Source organism: Orcinus orca, chromosome 1 (assembly GCF_937001465.1).
Source record: "Orcinus orca chromosome 1, mOrcOrc1.1, whole genome shotgun sequence".
Classification (NCBI taxonomy): Eukaryota; Metazoa; Chordata; class Mammalia; order Artiodactyla; family Delphinidae; genus Orcinus; species Orcinus orca.
The window spans coordinates 195801234-195822705 of NC_064559.1; the positions used below are offsets into that span (position 1 = coordinate 195801234).

Here is a 21472-nt window from a genome sequence, read left to right on the forward strand (position 1 = left end):
ATCCCTAAACTAAATCAAATTACCTATCAAAATAATCACACTAAACCAAGCACTAAATTAGTTCTAGAGAATTATTCTAGAAGAATGTCTTTTACTTAATAAAAGAAGAGAAAACAGGAATAGCTGTCTTCTCATGGTTCCTCAGTCCACCTCTGAAAAACAGGATAATATTCTACTAAGAAACAAGGTCTTCTGTAAAATTTCTTTCCAATTCAGAGTAAAGAAAAGAAAGCTAAGCAGAGAGAGTTCTGATCATCCTACAGAATATTTTCCAGGTGCCTAAAAATCAGTTTCAAGTTCAGTTCCTGTATCTTCTATTTCTCATGACCATTATTATGGGGCAATTTTTTTTTACAGAGTTTAATCATAAGCACTGGACAGAAAGTAAGGTTTGATCACTGTGGCAGACACTGCTAGCGGTCTTCCAATTCTTCCTCTCTTCTTTAGTAACAGAATTTTACTGAAGCATATGGCTCTTAGTAAAGACTACATTTCCTAAATTCTTTTGCAGCTAGATGTGACCAAGTTCTGGCAAATGGGAATGGAAGCGATGGATGCAATTTTCAAGACTAGCCTTAAAAACAAGGGGAATAGTTTCTCCTATCCCGGCCTTTAGGCTGGAATGCAGACATGATAATGGAAGCTGAAGCAGTCACACTGAACCAGAAGACAGAAATTACATGCTAAGGATGAGTAACACAATAGGAAGGGCCAGCCCTGTATTGCCTTCCAAGACTTTTACATGAGAAAGAAACTTCTCTTTCATTAAGCCCCTATTATTTTGGACTTCTCTGTTACAGCAGCAGAACTGAATCCTAATTACTATATTTCACGGATGCTAAGAAGACAACAATTTTTAAAATACATCCTAAATTTAGAGGTGTTAAATGTTAAGAGAAAAAGTCTTAGAATCAATAAAATTATAATAATATTTGGATTTATCAAGTAACTTTACAGTAAACTTGACCACTTTTGAGACTTTGTCTTAAAAACACATAAAATAAATGCTATTATTAAATTTTAACTATGGTTAAAATCAATTGTCATCCCTAAATATGAAGATCCTTATCTTCAGTCTACCTATGGTATTCACTTTTAAGACTTGTAACCCATACTACCTAGCAAATACAAAATCATCAGGCCATTTATAAACTTGAAACTTCTAGTGAAGGAAGAGCTACCATTTCCTGCAAGTTTCATTAAAATTCTCTAGGAAATAAGGAAGAAGAAATTGAAAACAAAAAGTTTCCATAATTAAAGACATGAATATGACTGCCACATGGTTAAGTCACAACTATCACAAGCTGTATTGAATGTCACAATATTGTTCTGTTTTATGTTTTGGTTTTTTGATCATGAGGCATGTGGGATCTTAGCTCTCTGACCAGGGATCGAACCTGCACCCCTTGCATTGGAAGGCAAAGTCTTAACCACTGGGCCGCCAAGGAAGTCCCAAAACCTCTCTGCATTCTTAAGAGCAAAATCACTACAACTAAATGCCAAACTTTCTGAGGAAGATCTTTAAGCTTTTCCAATGAAAGATAATGGGTGACTAGAACTCTTGTGAGAGAAATGTGGTCCGCAAACAGTTTGGCAAGATCACTAACATTACTACTTTGAGAACTTTCAGAAGTCTGGATCTTTTCTCAGCAGGAGAAACAGCCCCCAAGCCAATCAGGCCCTTTTTGCATGTCCTGCTTAGTAAAGCTGGGAAGACTTTCCGAACTACAGAAACTAAATACATAACAATAATAATTTTCCTAACTCTGAAGTCAGGAAAACCCTGGGTTTTAACCTCTGCTCAGCACTTACTAGTGACCTACGCAAGTTTCTTAATCTCTTTTTGCCTCAATTTTCTCATTTGTAAAACAAACTAATTATAATTTACACCAACACCTTGCAAAGTTATAAAGACTAAGTAATATAAAAGGACCTGGCTCCTAGCACATACTCAATATACATGAATTCCTCTACCAACTGTGCCAGTTAAGTCAATCCCACCATACCTATTTTCGTCCAGAGGATCAAAACTTGCACTGCACTTTCTTCTCTCTTTGGTGGACTATTACCTAATCAAAACTTCTCACACTTTGCACAAAGTAGGTGCTCCAAAAACATAGGCTAAAATGAACTGAATATATTTGCTGCTATTTAGCTAAAGACACAAAAAACAAGAAATCCACCCAAGTATTCCTTCTTCACTTGAAGACTCCCGTATTATTTTTGTCCTGTATTTCCTGCATTTCCCTGTATTTACAGAGCAGTCCCTAAAACCAAGCTACTTAACAGGTGTTAACAATATAATTTAGGTATTGGAATAGACCCTATCACTATCTTTAAACACCAAATTAAATGCTTTTTTAGTTTATTAATTATCACTGCCTACATGCAAACTACTGAAAATGTGACAGTTGTTAACCTAAAACAATAAAACAGCCAGTTATTTTACCTTCTCCCTATTGGAGATACAAAGGTACTTCTCAGGTCTACAACTAAAGTCTAGTGGTAGGGTGTGAGAGCTCCCCCTTCTGGTCACCTGACTCCATCTTAAATGAGGTTTCTGTTTATTAATGTTCACATTGTTATTGATAATATTTTTTATAATCTCTTTTTCCTGTTAGGCTTGAATTCACCCTCTACATCAGCAATTCCAAAACTATCACTTTGGACAACCAGAGTCAGAATTACCTGAAATGAGTCTGTTAACAATTCAGATTCCTGGGCCCTCACCCCAAATCTAATAGATCAGAGCGCAACACTTCCTATGAAATTCTAATGCACAGTGAAGTTTGAGAACCACTGCCCTATATGATAACAAGACAAAAAATACCAGTAACAAAAGAATCTAAACTAAGATAAACACTACTGACATTTAGATCACCCAGAAGTGAGTTTCTTAAAAGTAGAATCCAAATTATCACTGTGAATTATCTGTATCAACCAGGCACTTTACATATTTAGTAATGAAAAACTCATGTTGTATACTGAGAGATCACGAACCAAGATACTTCAGAGGTGCTTTAAAACTGGTTCAGGGCTTCCCTGGTGGCACAGTGGTTGAGAGTCCGCCTGCCGATGCAGGGGACACGGGTTCGTGCCCCGGTCCGGGAAGATCCCACATTCCGCGGAGCTGCTAGGCCCGTGAGCCATGGCCGCTGAGCCTGCGCGTCCAGAGCCTGTGCTCCGCAACGGGAGAGGCCACAACAGTGAGAGGTCCGCGCACCGCAAAAAAAAAAAAAAAAAAAAAAAAAACCTGGTTCAACCCAAGTGTTCTCAAATAATAGTGCCAGTGGCAATACTTATATAGCACTTACTATATGCCACATACTGTTCTAAACATATTACACATATTCATACATTTTGTCCTCTCAACTCTGAGATAGGTACTATACTGTCCCCATTTCACAGGTAAGAAAAGTAGGGCTCAGCGAAGTTAAGCAAATAGACCAAGATTACTGAGCCCGTAAATGGCAGAACTGGAATTTAAACCCAAACAGTCTGTCAAGGCTCTGCTCCAAAATTCTATACTATACTACTTTCTCCTAAGAAGTGACATTAATCAAAACAAATATGATCACTACAAATGGAGAGGCAAGTATATACCTATGACAGTTGCCAGACTGGGAAGAGGAAGGCAGAGGAAGAAGCAAGAAACAGGGGTTAAGTTCATTTCCTATTTCTTCACCCTGCAGACAACCACTCAATCTTACTGGGGAGAAGGGAAGCGAGAAGAGAGAATTTTTAAGATAGAGTTCACTCTTCCCCTTTCTATCTATATACCCACAAATCTTCCATTTCTTATGCTTCCTCACCCGACAGTTCAGCATTCTATCAGAAACTGGTTGTGGACCCCCAGTTAAGTAAGAGCACTGGTTCAGGAGTCAGACTGGCTCTACCACTCCAGCTATGTGACCTTAGGCAAGCTGTATAACTGCTCAGTTCTCCCTTATCTCAAAAATGAAAATAGTAATACTTTTCTCATAGGGTAAGTTGATTGAATAAGATAATATATGTAAGGAATTCAAAACAGTGCCTGGCCTCTGGTAAATGCTTAGTAAATGTTTGCACCTACTCTTAAATGAGTAAAGGTACTTTTATAGTACTCATTGTCTTTACTACAAATGTAGTCAAATTTAGAGCTATCACTACAAAGGTGGTCATTTCAGAGTCAAGTTCCAATTTAATTAGGATTATTCTGCAAAGCATCTGACATGTATTATTAATAATTTCATGTACTGAAAGGTCACCAGATGACCCACAGATGGGGAGGGAGTAGGGGGGCCAGGGGAGAGACTTTGTTCTTGCAATATATACAATGCCAGCTTCAACAACATGGAGGAAACTAAGCCAGACATATTTGTAATTCCTTATGTTAACTTCCTATTTAAACAACGTCAAATCACTATAACAGCAAAGAGGCTATGTAGTACCAATGTACCATTCTGCTATCCAGAGTGGCTAGAAAAGTTATTCTGCACCAATAACTAAGCACTATTTATTTTAATAATGAAGTTCATTTGTACCAGAACTTGGAATTGGTTGGTGTTGAGCAACTTAAGGCATAAAAAATGATTCTGCCAATCATAAGGAAGATAAATTGTGAAATAAGGTGGATCTTCCACACTCCTTCCCAATACCTATCACTCCTCCTGACAGCCACACCAAAACCATTATCTCCTACATTCTTAAATGCTTTGGAGGTCCAAATTACCCTTTGAGAATCTCAAAACCAAAGCCCCTTTAGTTTTCTGGGGTTCTTGAGCTCTGGATTTAAAGAGGCTATGGAACTCTTAGTATCATTATTATTATTGGCTGGATGCCAACTAAACTCCACCAAACAATGCAATCCCTGAGGAAAAGGATTTGTATGTGGGGAAGGGAAAACGCTCCCAGCTACAGATGCCCTATCTTCCCATGCCCCACAGTTCATTCTAGGCACAAGGCACAAAGAGCATATGAAAAGATTTGGGGGTTAGGTATTTGCTAATAAGCTTGTTTTGCAAAAAATGTACATTCTCAATCAGACTATTATATCCCTTATAAAAAGATGTCAAATATTAACAGTAAACAGTGTGAATAAAAGCCGCATCCAATTTTTGGTATTCACTGTGGTGAAAATAAGTGTTTGGTCTTTGTCCAGGATTCCACAGAGCTCCTAAAACCCTTGCAATTCCCCTAAATGGTAGCAGTACCTTTTGTCATTCATAATGAGCCCCTTCCTAATAATGACTTAGGATGGGGCCTCTGGATAGCCTTGGGATGGGACTGCTCACCAGAAAGACCAAGTGATGAGAGCGTTAGAACTTTCAGCCCTACCTGCCAACCTCAGGAAGAGAGGACGGGGAGGGGAGCACTGGAGATTGAGCTCTGTGAAAACTGGCGAACAAGATTTAGAGAGCTTCCAAGTTAGTCAACACGTCGTGCTGGAGAGTGCCTGCCTGGGGAGGACACGTACTCCATACCCCAAATTTGCCATCAGCCATGCAGAAGGGTGGATAGCCTGGGTACCCCATCTGCAGCTGGTGCCTGAAGTGGAGGCAGTTTTGTGGGGCTGAGCCCTTAAGCTGTGGGGTCTACACTAACTCTGAGAGTTAGTGTTACAATGGAATTGACAGAAGTGATGTCGGAAAAAGACACTACATTCACACTAACACAAAATACACTCAAAGTAATGCTCTTTTCATTTGAAACACATTTCCCCCTGAAGTAATCCATTTTCATACTTAGGATACAGGAAAGAGATATGGAGAATCAAGAGAGTAACAACCCTGAATAACAAGCCTTCCTTACCTATCCAATGAAACAGCTGGTCTGGTTAAAGGATTAAACAGAATAAATAAAATCGGCATCACCTGTCTCTCCTATCAAATCCAGTCACTTTAGAGAATATGGTTTATATAACCTTTTGCTGTCACTACACCTCCACCATAGTTACCTTTCTCCCCCAAAACAAGCAATACACTGTAAGAAGAATGTTTTTAAACCTTGAAATAAACATTTAGCTTCAAAAAAATTTATGAGAACCAAAATTTAAGAGTTCACCCAATATTACTTTAAAAAAACAAAATAAAGAATAAGATTTTTTTTCCGAATTGGAATATCCCTTAATGAACTAACTAAATCCCATCATTTTGCAGATATTCTGGTCTAAATGCAAAGGACTTGCCCCTATGCCAGACAGTTAACACTCATGTATCCTGACATTCTTTCCCAACTCTTCAGAATTCAGGCAAATACAGAACAAGCCACATAAAGACAGTTCTTTTTGAACTTCATAATTTGTTTTCAGAGTCCTCAGTAAATAGGATATAATCTTAGAAAACTTTGGCACTCATTCCGCCTGCCAGTGCACGGGACAAGGGTTTGCTCCCTGGTCTGGGAAGATCCCACATGCCGCGGAGCAACAAAGCCCGTGCACCACAACTACTGAACCTGTGTTCTAGAGTCCTCGAGCCACAACTACTGAAGCCCGCATGCCACAACTACTGAAGCCCGCAAACCTAGAGCCCGTGCTCCCCAACAAGAGAAGCCACCGCAATGAGAAGCCCACACACCGCAACAAAGAGTAGCCCCCGCTCACCACAACTAGAGAAAGCCCGCACGCAGCAATGAAGACCAAACGCAGCCATAAATAAATAAATAAGTTTATTTAAAAAAAAAAAAGTCAAAGCAATTCAACTACTGCTCAAACGTATTTGCCCTAATAAAAATCCAAAAGAAGCTTAATATAATCAAGTAGTTTGCCTCCGTTTCGAATAATAAATGTATGCATTCCAATTGGAAAAATAAGTTAAAATTGGAATTCTATAAAATAACTTTCAATTATTAAAAAGTAGACAACCCTGTGTTGGAAGAGACCCCATAGGTCTCTTGTGGTCCTACCCATCTTGCTAGGTATGCTAAGAATGCAAGGCTCTGACCACTCTACCCAGGCCATGTCATAGGGTTGTGTTTGCAGCAAACAACCTTGAAGGATACAGTAATGTCTCCCTCTGGGACAAAGAGCAGGGTTGCCTTCTGCATGCTATTAAATAGTAGGTTCCCCAAGCTCGGTGTTCCTCAGCTATGACACAAACCCACTGCATCTCCCACATGGAAGTCTTAGGGATAAGGGGAAGCAGCACACAACACACTGATCTCCTGCTGCTGGCTGTGGCTTAATTAAATTCTTTGTCTCTGACCCTAGAGTCTCATGTCTTCTGCCAGCAGCCATAAAACAATATCAGGCTAACATATTAGCTTGTAAGGAGAGTAAAATAAAATCCCCAAACCTGTTTACTTAATTGACTGAGCTTTGTGAGACATAATGATTTTGTTGTGGATTTAAGTTGTATAAGTAAATAATAGAGCAGTTAGATGGTTTCTTAGAATTATTAGAGTAGAGGCTAGGTAAGAACACCAGGTCTCAAATATTTCATTCATTACCCAGAAGTTTTCTTTATAGAAAATCCTCCTGAAATAATTAACATTTTTTTGCGCCTTGTCCTCCTCACTCAAGCCAGCACATGTTCCCTAGGAGCTGATTGGCTGTTTCAATTGTTTATGTTCCATCTTCTAGGTATCTATTCTAACAGGAAGAAATTAGTGAAGGCCAGAATCCTATCATCAAGAAAGGTGGTAGGGACTTCCCTGGTGGCACAGTGGATCCTCCTGCCAGTGAAGGAGACACGGGTTTGATCCCTGGTCCGGGAAGATCCCACATGCCGAGGAGCAACTAAGCCTGTGTGCCACAGCTACTGAGCCCATGTGCCACAACTACTGAGCCCATGTGCCACAACTACTGAAGCCTGAGCACCTAGAGCCCGTGCTCCGCAACAAGAGAAGCCACCACAGTGAGAAGCTCGCACACTACAACAAAGAGTAGCCCCCGCTAACCACAACTAGAGAAAGCCTGCGCACAGCAACAAAGACCCAACGGAGCCAAAAAAATTAATTTTTTAAAAAAGGTGGTAAAATAAAAATAAGAAATTAAGTATTCACTCGTTTTGCTTTAAATAAGGCTAATAAAATTTTTAACTTTTCAAAAACCAAACCTTATTTTGTTCTTTCCTATCCTTAAATAGCTGTAAGCTTATTTACCCCAAAAATTCCACTTACCTCTAGAATTAAGTCATTATAGAAAGTTAAAGGACAAAGTCTCCATAGTACATGTCCAAGAGCCCTGTTGTTGATTTTTTGTTGATTTTTTAACGTGAGACTGGCAAATATATGCAAAATTGGTAGATATTTCACCAAAATATAGTCAAAGAAATCAGGGAAGTAAACTTGGGCAGAATGTAAGTGATAACACTACTGCAGCCTTTGCTTTTTGGGAAAGATACTGGGTTTTTCTCCCCTCCCCTAAATGTACTTTCCAGATGTTTCATAAAACAAAAGTATCTTTGGGCAAAAACATCTCCAATTCTTCATGTATCTCTCTCCCACAAAATGGTTGCAAAATTCCTAATATCTCCAGCTGCCAATTAAATGCATTAACATATGCAAAGTGATGAAAGGCAAACATTAGGCACTCATTAAAGCAATTATTCAATTCTTCCATTTTCTGTCACTTGTGAAAGAAACTGATAAATACTGTGAAACCACAACCTACATGAAAGAGTAGAGAAGCGGGTGTCAAATTAAGGTTCTATGGGTCCTTGAGACCACAAAAATGAAGCGACTGTCAGGGAAAAGAGTGCTGACAGTAGCACTTATAAAATGAAAGATTATGATTCTATGTGGTAAAAGATGTTTTCAGCAGGGCTAGAAGTTTGCTGAGTCAGCTTCATTTCTGAAAATGACTTCATTCCAAAATGTCTGATCCAATAAGAACGTGAGTCCTTATTTTTACTACCATGCTGAGTTTTCCTTCTTCAAATTGGCAAAAACTAAGGGATGCTAGCCAAAGTAATCATTTTATATTGTCTTTGTGACCAAAAAAAATTGGTAGTCCAATTAGTAAATATCTACATAAGCTATATAACTTTTGAATGTAATATTTCAAAACAATTTGGAAGAACTGAAGAGTATGCAATAATGTATAAGAGTACTAAGTATCTGATTAGAAGAGAATAGATATTACAATAAGATTTTCCCTCAAAATATTCAAGACTTGTAGATTTATTCATTCAGTCAACAAACCTTTATTAGGCACCTAATAAGTGGCAAGCATTGTCCTATACATAGCCATATCCCCCTCTGCCTGGAACAAAGCTCATGTCCTTTTGGGGCAACAATCCAAAGTGGCATATACAGACAATAACCAAATAAGCATCACCCCCCCCATATTGTTCCTTAATAGTATTACTAATACTGACACCCTTATAGGCAATTTTCCCATTCTGGTCTCTTAATTAAGGGCAACATAATTCTGTTCTCTTAAGAAAGGGCAAGGAGATTTTAAAACACACTCAAACCTCCCCTCAGTTTCCCGCAAAAGATCGGATAACAAAAGATAGAGCATTTCACACATCCCAAATCTCAAGCCTCAATCTGCCACAGCTCTGAGGTCTTGACAACCTGGGGAATAGGACTGAAATTGCACAACTAAGTATGTGTCTTACTTGGCCCACCTAATCAACTGCCAACTGTCTGACACTATTTAAATTATCCAATATGGTTTGGTGCTTATCTCAATGTCTATGCCTTTATCCACATCATATCATCTCTCCAAACCTTGGATGTCTAGCCTTACAACTCATCCTATTTCTATCCTAACTTACCACCCCCAAATCCCACCTTAACTGAAACACCTTCCCTAACTATTCCAGCTATCAAAAACTGCCCAAATGGGGACTTCCCTGGTGGTCCAGGGGATAAGACTACACATTCCCAATGCAGGGGGCCCACGTTCGATCCCTGGTCAGGGAAATAGATCCCACATGCCGCAACTAAAAGCTCCCACGTGCCACAGCTAAGACCCAGTGCAGCCAAATAAATAATATTAAAAAAAAAAACTGCCCAACTTCTCTGAACTTCCATAGCAAGGCCCTTCTTAGATCTTAAATCTCATATTTCATACTCCTATGCCTAACACTCACCATGCTCTAGCCACACAAGTCTCATTATATTCCTCAAACATGCCGAGCCCTGTCCTGCCTGCAGGTCTTTATACATGCCAAATATGCCTTCCCCTGCTCCTAACGCTGTTGACTTCTCATCCTTCAGATCTCAGCTCAAATCATCATCTGCTCAGAAAATTCTTAAAGCACTCTTGTGGTCCTAAGTCTATCAAGGATGAAATCACGTGCCAGTCTGTATCAGAACTCCCACATACAAGCATACGTTTGCAGGAAAAAAAAAAAGTTACTATATTACCTAGACAACACACACACAGTAAAATGAGTGACAAACTGAGAACCTTTCTTTGAACAGGTTACCAGGTGAGATGCCAACTACAAAACTAACATGATCATTTAGAGTTTGTTATATCTAATGAGGCAGAGGTACCTACATTCAGATCATCATACAATCTAGTTTACAAACTACAAGCCATTTTTAAACCAGATTACCAAGATTCTGAATCAAAGCAGTCTACCAATTTTGATGTAAAATCTGTTAACGGGGTGAACTTCTACAGAAGCATTCAACTGTGTGCTTGAAGAAATAACTTGACAAAGAATAAGAGATGCTATAACATTTGCACTAAATTCTATGTCAATGCAGTACAGCTGGCATGACTGCAGGCTGCATAGCAGTGAGTAACAATATAGTTCTATTCACTAAAAGAGATCAAGAGAAACAAAAACAACAAAGATAAGAGTTGCAAAGACTGAAAAACAACCAATATGTGTTGGCAACAAATCTGCCTTTTAAAGCACACTTTGCAACCAAAGACAACACCATCAAAGCACAAACTTCTACCTTGATTATCAATTGTTTCTATGGAAATTATATACATACGCCGTATTTCGAGAAGCTAAGTTCCTATAATGATATTCCAGATGTATCATGGAATACATTTGTTTAATGTCTATTTTTAAAGACTTCATATAAAATTAAGCAAAACAGTACCTGTCACTGATCAAGAGTGACTACAGTAATTCCCTCTATCCATAATGCTCTTCCCTGGATGACTCATTCAGTCACATCCCCTACAGATCTTTGCTCAAATGTCATTCTGCAGTTGAGAACTCCTCTGACTACCTTATTTTAAATTGCAACCCAAGTTCTACAAACCCAGAAGCACTGCACTGTACCCTGCCTCTCCTTCTTCATTTTTAGTCAAACACTTATCTCCAACGCACACATTAGTATGTCGATTTCATGGGGACAGAGATCTGTTTTGGTCTCCTGTATTCACTGCTATATCCCCAATACCTAGAACAGTGACTTTGCACACAAAGGGTTGCTGAATTCACAAATTAATAAAATAGTATGGGTTAGAGATGCAGCAAGTCAAAAACACTTGTTCTTTGGACTCAGAATATACCCGTTAGTGGGTCCTCTAATCTCCTAAACCCTCATCTATTACTATCTGGATCAAAACAAAACAAAACAAAACAAAATTTAATACCCTCTGAGAGAGAAGGATTCTATTCCTAAAGCTTAAGTCACTTCCACAGTCTGAATTAGCTAAAGTAGTTAACAGCAAGTGTTTAATAGCCACCCAGCATCATTTTTGGGAATAAACACCCTGTATCATCTCTAGCAACTCTATTCTCTATTCTGTTCTAGTAATGCACAATTCTACAGACTTTTTTTTTTTTTTTGGCCTCATGGCATGCAGGATCTTACTTCCCTGACCAGGGATTGAACCCTCACCCCTTGCAGTGGAAGCACAGAGTCTTAATCACTTGGCCACAAGGGAAGTCCCTCTACCAATTTTTAAACTAGCAAAAAAACGATACTTTCCTAGAAGCAGCAGGATCCCCACAAAGTATGTGTATCACATTGTGTTTGCAACTATATCAGAGTGACACAGTTAATGTAACCAATCTTACATTGTCATTTTATAATTAAAACATGCTTCTAATTTTGGAACAATTCACTCAGATTTAAATCAATTAAAATAGTGTATAATAGCACAGGCAGATCAGCCCGGTGCTTTGTGACTGCCTGGAGGGGTGGGATAGGGAGGGTGGGAGGGAGGGAGACGCAAGAGGGAAGAGATATGGGAATATATGTATAACTGATTCACTTTGTTATAAAGCAGAAACTAACACACCATTGTAAAGCAATTATACCCCAATAAAGATGTTAAAAAAAAATGGTGTATAATGAACTTAAGGAATCACATAATTGCCAAAAAGTTATCTCCAGAATCTGCATCTTCAAAAAATCTTTGCCATTGATTAGTTCTATTTTAAAAGCTGCTTCTATGTCTTAGGTTTCTTTTTTTAGAGTGTGTGTTTTAATATTTGTAAAGAATCATCTCATCTTCATATTTAAAAAAAGAGAGGCAGAGTGCGAGACAGATTTTTTTATAAGAGCAGAAATTATACCAATTTCTCCAACTGAAAGTAGCAGAGGTAAAGAACGTGCCAACAGAAAACAAACTTTCGTATTTTCAACATATGTGTCACATCCAAGACATGAATTAATCTTGCTCCTGAAGAAAAATTACTAAATTACCAAAAAACAATAATTTTTTAAAAAGAACTAAGACAGCCCAACCTAAGTCCTTAACCCCAATCATGATACACAAAATGATGTCTTTTCCCCATACCCCCACCTCTCTCAGATAACTATCCAATAATAAGTAAAATGATTTTTCTGTTCCTGGCTCTGATTTAACTAGAACCAAGGACAAGTTTTAAGGCAAATACATCTTCATTTCCATGTAACACATGCAACCAGGAAAAAAAAATTAATGTAAAAGATGGGATCTGGGGTGAGTTTTTATTCTTGTGAGGGAGAACTGGATTGGGCAGTATGTATGACAAGAAAAGGAAATATGTCAAATTATAAAATACAAAAAACTTACAGATTACTACCACAAACTCCTAAAAAACTTCTCGTGTACATTAACAATTATTTTTTTTAACATAGAAATTCTTTGGATCGCAAATAAAACAGTTAAAAATTATATGACTTTCAGAGCTTTAAAAAAATGGCTTTGAAATTACTGCAAGCTTTTCAGAATACTGGAAAACAATAAATACCTAAACTAGGATCACTGATCCAAGAACAAAGGAAACTGGAGACAGTGACTCCATTTCAGAAATTTCCTTTGCAGCCACTGGACAATCACTTCCCCAGTCCCTAATAATGGTCTGCTTTTCCCTTCCAATACCTTCCCCATTTTTAAGTTGAGATGGAGTTACTCCCCCACAGACACCCCAAAGATGGGTTTTATATGTAAAATGCTAAATTCCATCCCAAGGAACTATATATTAGCAATTTCTTTACAATAGCTCTTGAGTGGGGTTTAGGCCACAGGAAGAATAGATAATCTATGGCCTCTGCTGAAGTCTTTACCTTTCACGTGCCTCAGTAACTTGCGAAAAATTATCCCATTTTTCTACCCATAGCAAAGCCACACCAACAGCCCCTGAACCTAACAGAGATTAACAAGCCACGAGACACCAGCATCTCCCAGTTCACTTTCTCAAAGCTTTACAGGGTGTTCCATGGGTGGGGGAGGCAGGGCCGTCATCAAACAAGTTTAAGAAACACTGAATTAGGACTTCCCTGGCGGTCCAGTGGGTTAAGACTCCACACTCCCAATGAAGGGGGTGCAGATTCCATCCCTGGTCACGGAAGATCTCATACGCCGCATGGTGCAGCCAAAAAAAAAACAAAAAAAACACTGAATTAAACAGATTCTCTGACGATCTAACTTCTATGAACCTTTAATAAACTTACACACATCATGAATTTCCAAGATGGGGATATAATATGTAGGGTTTCCAATTTATTTGATACCTACCCCCATGGAAATCTCTTCCAGGTATTCTGAAACACACCAGAGAAACAATACCGGCATTACTCTTAAAATTTAAATTATCCCTTATCCCCATCTCCACTGATTATTATAAACTCTTAGGATGAACTAACATTCCCTTTGGCCTTATGAACAAATAAATCATATGACCTAAAATAATTCAAACATTTTCATAGCTTATATTTTGTAGTATGTATACTATATGTACACTTTCTGAAACAAATGAGGGTATGAGATATTGATTTAAACCCCAGCACTCTAATATTCACAGGAACTATCCATTCGTTCCTAATTATCTGATAAATGAAAATTTGCATTTTAAAATCTAAGTTTATTTTTAAATCTTACTGTTAATCTTAAACTTCACAATAAAAATATAGTTCTCTGGCAAAGTAACAAGTGATATAGATGGTTTAATTCCACTTCAGAAGATTCTAAAATTGAGCTCCTCTCAAATACCATTCAGCTGGTGAAACAAATACTAGTAACTATAGTGAAGTTGTATTAGGAATGAAAATCCTTGAAACCACACATAACAATGATTCTTTGTTAAGAAACTTTATTCTTTCACTTCCTACTCCTCTTCATCTGCTTTTAAACAGATTTAAAAGCAAACCAAAAAAAAAAAAATTACAAATATCCTTAAATTGCCTACCAACAAAGCAAATGGATTGTAGCTGAAATCTTGCTTATGATTTCTTCTACAAAATTTATCATCTCATCCTCTTTAACACTAATTAACATGGTATTCTTTCACTCCACCTCCATTTCTCCCTCTGGTTTCATTTGATCTGTTATTCTCAATCTCTTCTGTTTACACAAGGAGTAACAAAAAGTGATCACCTTTTTAGCTGAAAACAATGGCTGTGGCTTAATATCCAACAGTAGACAGCTTCATATTGCCATTTGGGACACAGAGAATGGACACAGGTGTTCTCTGAGACATTGATCCCCCAGCTCTCCTGGGGCTGCAGCACCTCTAGCAAGCCAAGAATAGTCTTATCCATTTACTCCAGTGTAGCATACAATATTTTTCCGTCTGCCTTGATTTGAAAAGGGTTAGGAAACATTGCTCTAGAGCATACACTGCTACATCAAATAGTGTAAGAAAAAAGAAAAATTAAAGAAAAATTCAATCAAGTCCTTTAAAAGTAGCAATAATTTTTTCAGGATGGTAGCTATATTAAGACTAGATTTTAGTTATTAGCATTTTCCCTTGGGACTTCCCTGGTAGTACAGTGGTTAAGAATCCGCCTACCAGTGCAGGTGACATGGGTTCGAGTCCTGGTCCAGGAAGACCCCACATGCCACGGAGCAACTAAGCCCATGCGCCACAACTACTGAGCCTGCCTTCTAGAGCCCACAAGCCACAACGACTGAGCCCTTGTGCTGCAACTACTGAAGCCCACGGGCCTAGAGCCCATGCTCCACAACAAGAGAAGCAACCACAGTGAGAAGCCGGTGCACCGCAATGAAGAGTAGCCCCCTCTTGCTGCAACTAGAGAAAGGCCACGCACAGCAACGAAGACCCAACACAGCCAAAAATAAATAAATAAATAATTTTTTTAAACATTTTCCCTTGAGATTGGAGATATGGTTTATTTTAGTAAAAAAAAAAGCTGAAAACATTTTTTACATTTGATCAGCTAAATGCCAACTTTGAATTTCACCTGTTTTCATAACCAACAATCATGTGAACGATCCTAATCATATGCTCTTCGTAACAATTAGTTTTCCATAAAAAGTCACTGCGTTCAAACATGTAACTGAACTCAAGTTCAAGCAGTTCTAAAACTAGAATTTAGGATTATTTAGTTATTATTAAGTGCGTAATGACTCTTTAGTAACTAAACAACACATTAGTTCCTGATAATGAACACAGACATGAGGCGATTCTACACAACAGGCAAGAAACTATAATTCATTCCTCTAAAAGCCAAATAGGTTTCACATTCACTTCCTGATTACAATCCTTGCAATAAATTCTGATACACTGCCTGAAAGAGACCAGGTTATACTTAAGTGGGGGAAAAACAAAAATAAAGCACTCAACGCTTTTTGTGAAATCCAGCAGTCTTAAAGAGGGTGCTTCAAACATCAATGTGCATAAAAATCACTTGGGGATTTTGTTAAAATTCAGATTCTGATTCAGTAGGACTGGGATGGAGCCTGGTATTTCTAAGGAGCTCCAAGCTGATGCTTACGCTCCTGGTCCACAGACTACATACTGCATACTTGACACCCCTACTTCCATGACACTGGTTAAGATAATGGATAAAAATTTAGAGCAGGGGCTTCCCTGGTGGCGCAGTGGTTGAGAGTCCGCCTGCCGATGCAGGGGACAAGGGTTCGTGCCCCGGAAGATCCCACATGCCGCGGATCGGCTGGGCCCGTGAGCCATGGCCGCTGAGCCTGCGCGTCTGGAGCCTGTGCTCTGCAACTGGAGAGGCCATAACAATGAGAGGCCCGCGTACCGCAAAAAAAAAAATAAAAAAATTTAGAGCAGACACCAATCCTCACCTCATTTAATTTTTATGGTTTCATGAGATTAATCTGCGGGGGGATGGTTATTAAACTGTTGATGTTTGAGAGAAACGCAGATAACTTCTGAAAGGTGGGGGCATTGAGAGGCTGTAATAATAACAAGGGCAAACACCTACAGAGCACTTACTATGTGCCAGTGAAATGTCTTAAGTACTTCACTTAGGTTAACTGATTCTCCTAACACTGTGTGGTAGAAACTATTGCCAGCCCTGTTCTACAGAAGGTAAACTGAGTGACAAAGACTTTACTCAGATTGCATGTAACTAATAAATGCCAGAGCCAGGATTTAAATCCAAGCAGTCTAGTTCCAGAGTGTACACTTTTAATCCCTATTCTAACAGTGTCTCTCCCAAGAACATACAACAACAGAATTAAAACAGCAAATCCAAATGGCTCACTCTTAGAGAAAATGATGCAAGTGTTAAAAGTGTAAAGTGTTAAAGAACAGAGTGAGCAACAGAGGTTCTCTTCAGGTGACTGACCACTGAGGCTTGGTGAACACCATGACTTAACAATATGTAGTATTTTGCTATATTAGAAATTGTTCTGGACTTCAGCATAATAGCTAAATAGTTGAAAAACACTTTTTTTAAATTTTTTTTTAATGGGAGACCACTTCAGTGGCAAAAATGGGGTTTCACTTCATGGAATAAGCAGTTTGAGACCAATGTCCCAGGGGCGATTAGTAACGAAGAGTTCTGACACCCAGGACTTATAATAGCAGCAGTGGCAGACATACCTGAAATGACAAGTAATGAAAATTGCTTTAGCAAAAATATTTTGGACTGAAGGGATGAGTAACTAAAAGTAGAAACGTAAGGGACAAAGCATAACATGACCAGGAATTTGATACTGTTGAGTTGAGGGGAAGAAATGGAAAAATTAAACTGCTATTTCAAACAAAGAAATACAGGAAGGAAACAAACATTAAAGTCTGAATAATTTTTAGGAGAATAAGAACTGGTCATCAGAAAAGATTTTCTAAGCAATGGTTAACTGTTCAGACAGTACAGCTGCAGAAGATATAGGACTAAACAGATGGATATGGTCAAACAAAAGTAGATGAGTAATCATCACTTCAATGAGCCCAAATATGAATATGGCTGACCAAGCACAAAAGAGGTCCCAGGAAACACAGTACACAGGCCTACAGAATATGCAGAAAGTGAAAATATTAACCTTCAGACATCACATTCATTCATTTGACAAACATTTCTTGAGACACATCATAAGTCTGGCACTATTCTAGGTGCCAGGGATATAGGGGTGACCATACCAGGTCAAAAGCCCTGCCTTCATAGACTTACATTCTAGTGGGAGAAACTAATAGACTTGGAAGAGAATACTGAATATTGAAAGCCTAGAATGAAGCCCTTTAATATAGGAGAATATACAGATCTATTTATGGGACATAAGTTAACAAAATATTAACCCCTCCTTCCCCAGCAGAGGAAGCTCTGTAGCCTGAAGTGTTCCTCATTAAGCATTCTTTGTCCTCTCAAAAAAGACCCTAAAATGATACATGCATTTAAAATATATCTACAAATAAAGTACAATATGACTTTTACTTCCAAGAATGGCTATAAGTACTACTCCCAGACAGGCAACACAATAAATTGTACTTCAAAGTTTTCCAAATGCAACACTTCTTGGATCAAAACATTTTATTAGTGTAACCATTTTTAAAATAACTGGAAATGCTTCTATAATATACCACAAAATTGTAAGTGGAAAAAGTATCCAAATAAAAGAAAACAAATCTTGAAGTTACAAAAAAGTCAAGATTTGGGCTTGGTGGACTTTAAAAGAATCTCACCAATATTTGATTTTAGCCCGACTACCCTAGGCTGTAACACCTGCCTCAGACTGCCAAAAAATTAAGTTCAACTGAGTACAGGTGTCAGTTATTACGTGCAAAAATTTTAAGAGGCTGTGACACCTTCTGGGTCTTGTCTACCAACACCTACACACTACAGAAAGCTGATTTAAACCTACCACTTCTTTTAAGTGTTTCTTAACGAGCAATCTGTTCTCTCTATACAAATAAGGAGAAACAATAAGAAAATATTTGTTTCAACATGAACTTTCCTTATAACAATGCATTACACAGTTGGATCTCTTTGGCTTTACAATGCTAACATTTTTCTGTGCTACAGTACCCTGGATGTACCTAACATTCTGGAGAACAAATACTGTGATCCCCAAAGTCTGAAAATGTTACTCAAGTTTTTTTGGTTAAAAAAACCAAAACCCGTTTTTAATTACAAAATTAAAGTGACTAGCAAGCAAAGATTAGGTGTAAAATGAACTGATTCTCTTTTCACCATACCCTTGCCACAATACTGCACGAGTGTAGACTTCGGTACATACTCTGAATCAGTAAGTCATATGGGAGAAGTGAAACAATCTGGACCAAAGAAATGCTTCCACAAATAAATTAACTTCATTCCAGTACTCAAAGGGAGCTTTAAAGTTACTGCCTACGCAAGTGTTGTCTTACGCTTTATTTCCTGGCACAAGCTCATCTTGAGATTTTAAACCTTCCTGGCTTTTAGATGCATATGAGATGGCCAGGCTTTCAAAAGATTATCTCTGAATACGATGAGTTGGGAAACAGGCAGGATCTGATACTGGGTGACCCAACCGAGCCAACAAAATGCTGTCTTAATTTAGTGAGTCCCTGACTTGTAGGAGTTAAAAACTCTCACCCCTTATATTGCGATGACGTAATCTTCCCCACTGCATTTCTCTTGGACTTAAAGGGGAGGACAAAAAAAAAAAAAAAAAAAACGAACAAAGAAAATTTCCCCCTAAAGAGAGGAATTAGGCAAACGGCAGAACGACAGTTTCGGGAGGTGGTTAGGTAACTCCCTGAAAGGGAAGCTTCAGCTGAATAGGCAGGGCGAGTTGGAGAAGGAAATGTAAATGGTATTAGGAACTCGACCTAAGGCAGGAATAAAGGAGACCGGAGAAGCGGTTACCAGGCCCACCCCGCGGGACAAGGCGTCGGGCTGCGGGACCGCTGAGGAAGGCGCGCGGCAAGCAAAGCCCCGGGCCGTCAGCGAGCCGCGCGCCGCCCGGCCGCCACTTCCCCGCCGCGCTCGCAGTCCGCTCCCCTCCCCCCGCTCGCCGCAAAATGTCCGCGGCGGCGCCCGGCGAAGCAGGAAGTCGAAGCCGGGGCGCGGCGGGCAGACCCGGCCAGGGAGTCCGGGTCACCGCCACACCGCGCACCCCAGGCGCCCGCCAGCCGCTCCGCGGTCCAAGGCGCCCCGGACCGCCGCCCGCCCTAGGGGTCCGCGGCGCCGGGGGGAGGGGAGCAGGGCGGTCGGGATGGGTGTGACCCTTTCCTTCCGCCGCTGCCAGGTGACAGCCCGGCCCCGGCCGCGCCCCTGGCCCTGCCCCGGCGTCCCGGCCGCACACCTCTTGCCTGACCTGTGCCCCCCCAGCCTTGCCCTCCGCGACCCCCTCCGCTCCGTCCCCCGACAGAACCCGGACCCGCGCGAGCCCGGACGGCGCCGCGCGAGCCCGGCACCCCACCCCCACCGCGCGCGCCCCACGATCCCAGGCTTCCAGGGATCCCAGAGATGGGGTGTCCTCCCCCCGGACAGGGAAAGGCCGGGGGCAGCGCGGCGGGGACCGGACTGTGGGGAGGCCGCTCCCGCGGGGAGCCTCGGGCCCCGCACTCACCTCAGCTCCTCCGCCGGGGCGTTGGCAGCAGTGCGCGGGGTCTCCTCAGCTGCCGGACAGGGGCACGCGCCTGACGTCAGCACGCAGGACACGCACGGTTGGGTGCCCGCGGAAAAGGGAGGGACCGGGAGGCGAAAAGAGGCAGAGCGGTTCCGGGCGGGGCCTGAACTCATCCCCTGCCCGGGTTCTGGCCGCCTAACGCGCACGCGCCAGCCAGCGCCGCTTGCTAGTTGGTGGCTGGTGCCGGTAATTCTCCACTGGTTCCGCGGAATTTGTAATAATGCTATAAACGGTCGTTTGCGAAGCGCTTCCACTAACATGTCTTTTGATACTTGCAACCTTACAAAGTTTTATCATCCCGATTTTGCAGAGAAGACAGTGGCTACTCAAACAGGGGCAGTGACTTGCCCGAGATCACACTACAAGTGGACGGCCTCCTGACTCCCCAGGCCTGTATTCACTCCGCCTTGGCGTGAGAGCTGAGGGCTCGCTTCTCATCTCTGCCAACAACCCACTATCCCTCGCTCCAACCGCATAGGTCGTCTTTTGGTTTAGAGACTTCCTCCCCACCGAAAGGCCTTGCACTCACCCGTTCTCCTGGCTTCCTCCTCTTCAGCCCTTCCTTTGGCTTTCAGCCTTCAAATGTCACTGCCTTCCTGATCATCCTATCCACACAGCACCTGTTTATCATGTGTCTTTCCGGCTAGTGTGCAAACTTCGGGAGAATAGGAAACTTCTCTGTCTTTTCTCAGATGTTTCCCAGTGTTAGAGGGAAATAGCTTATCTTAATAATAGTTCGTTTATTGATAACTACCACAGTTATTTGGCCAAGAAAAACACCTATTTCCAATATACTTAATAGTCATATTTTCTTTTGGACTTTTTAATTACACAAGAAGAATAACTACATTTTTTGAGTATTTACTACAGGTATGGTGCTAACAGGTTTGCACGTAATAGTAGGTAATGTAAAATTCATAACCACCCTATAAGTTAAGAACTATTACCCCCACTTATTGATGCATGAAGGTGTTAAGGACTTACCCAACGTCACCGAGCCAGGCAGTAGCAGAGCTGGGACTTGAACCCAAGAGGCTGGCTCTAGTTCACCTACATACTACCTAGCAGGTTTATTGCAAAGAAATCAGAAGATAAGCTTCAACTGTAGTCCTACCCCTAGTGATGCCAACTATTAATATTTTGGTGTACACCTTTCCAGATATTCATAGATATAGATACATGTATGCCATTTGTTGCACAAAGATTGTACTCTGCATTTCTCTCTCAAAACTACATTGTGAGCATCTTTCCATGTCAAATAAAGCATCATTTTTAAAGGCTGCATTCTACTATATGGGCATTACAATGTTTATTCAA

General features: G+C 40.3%; 1 protein-coding gene across 3 annotated transcripts in view; it reads right to left on the reverse strand.

Annotated features, from left to right (window-relative positions):
* The window catches only part of CDC42 (cell division cycle 42), a 41481-nt gene extending 21249 nt beyond the window's left edge, over window positions 1-20232 (reverse strand). Inside the window, exon 1 of one of the 3 annotated variants that reach the window (XM_004272509.3) lies at window positions 20096-20229. The gene's annotated coding sequence lies outside the window, so the exon portion shown is untranslated. Of the gene's footprint in view, window positions 1-19116; window positions 19783-20095 lie in introns of those variants that run through there. The other 2 variants (XM_033433217.2, XM_004272510.3) reach the window with 2 other exon arrangements.
* Between the last annotated feature and the right edge of the window lie 1240 nt (window positions 20233-21472).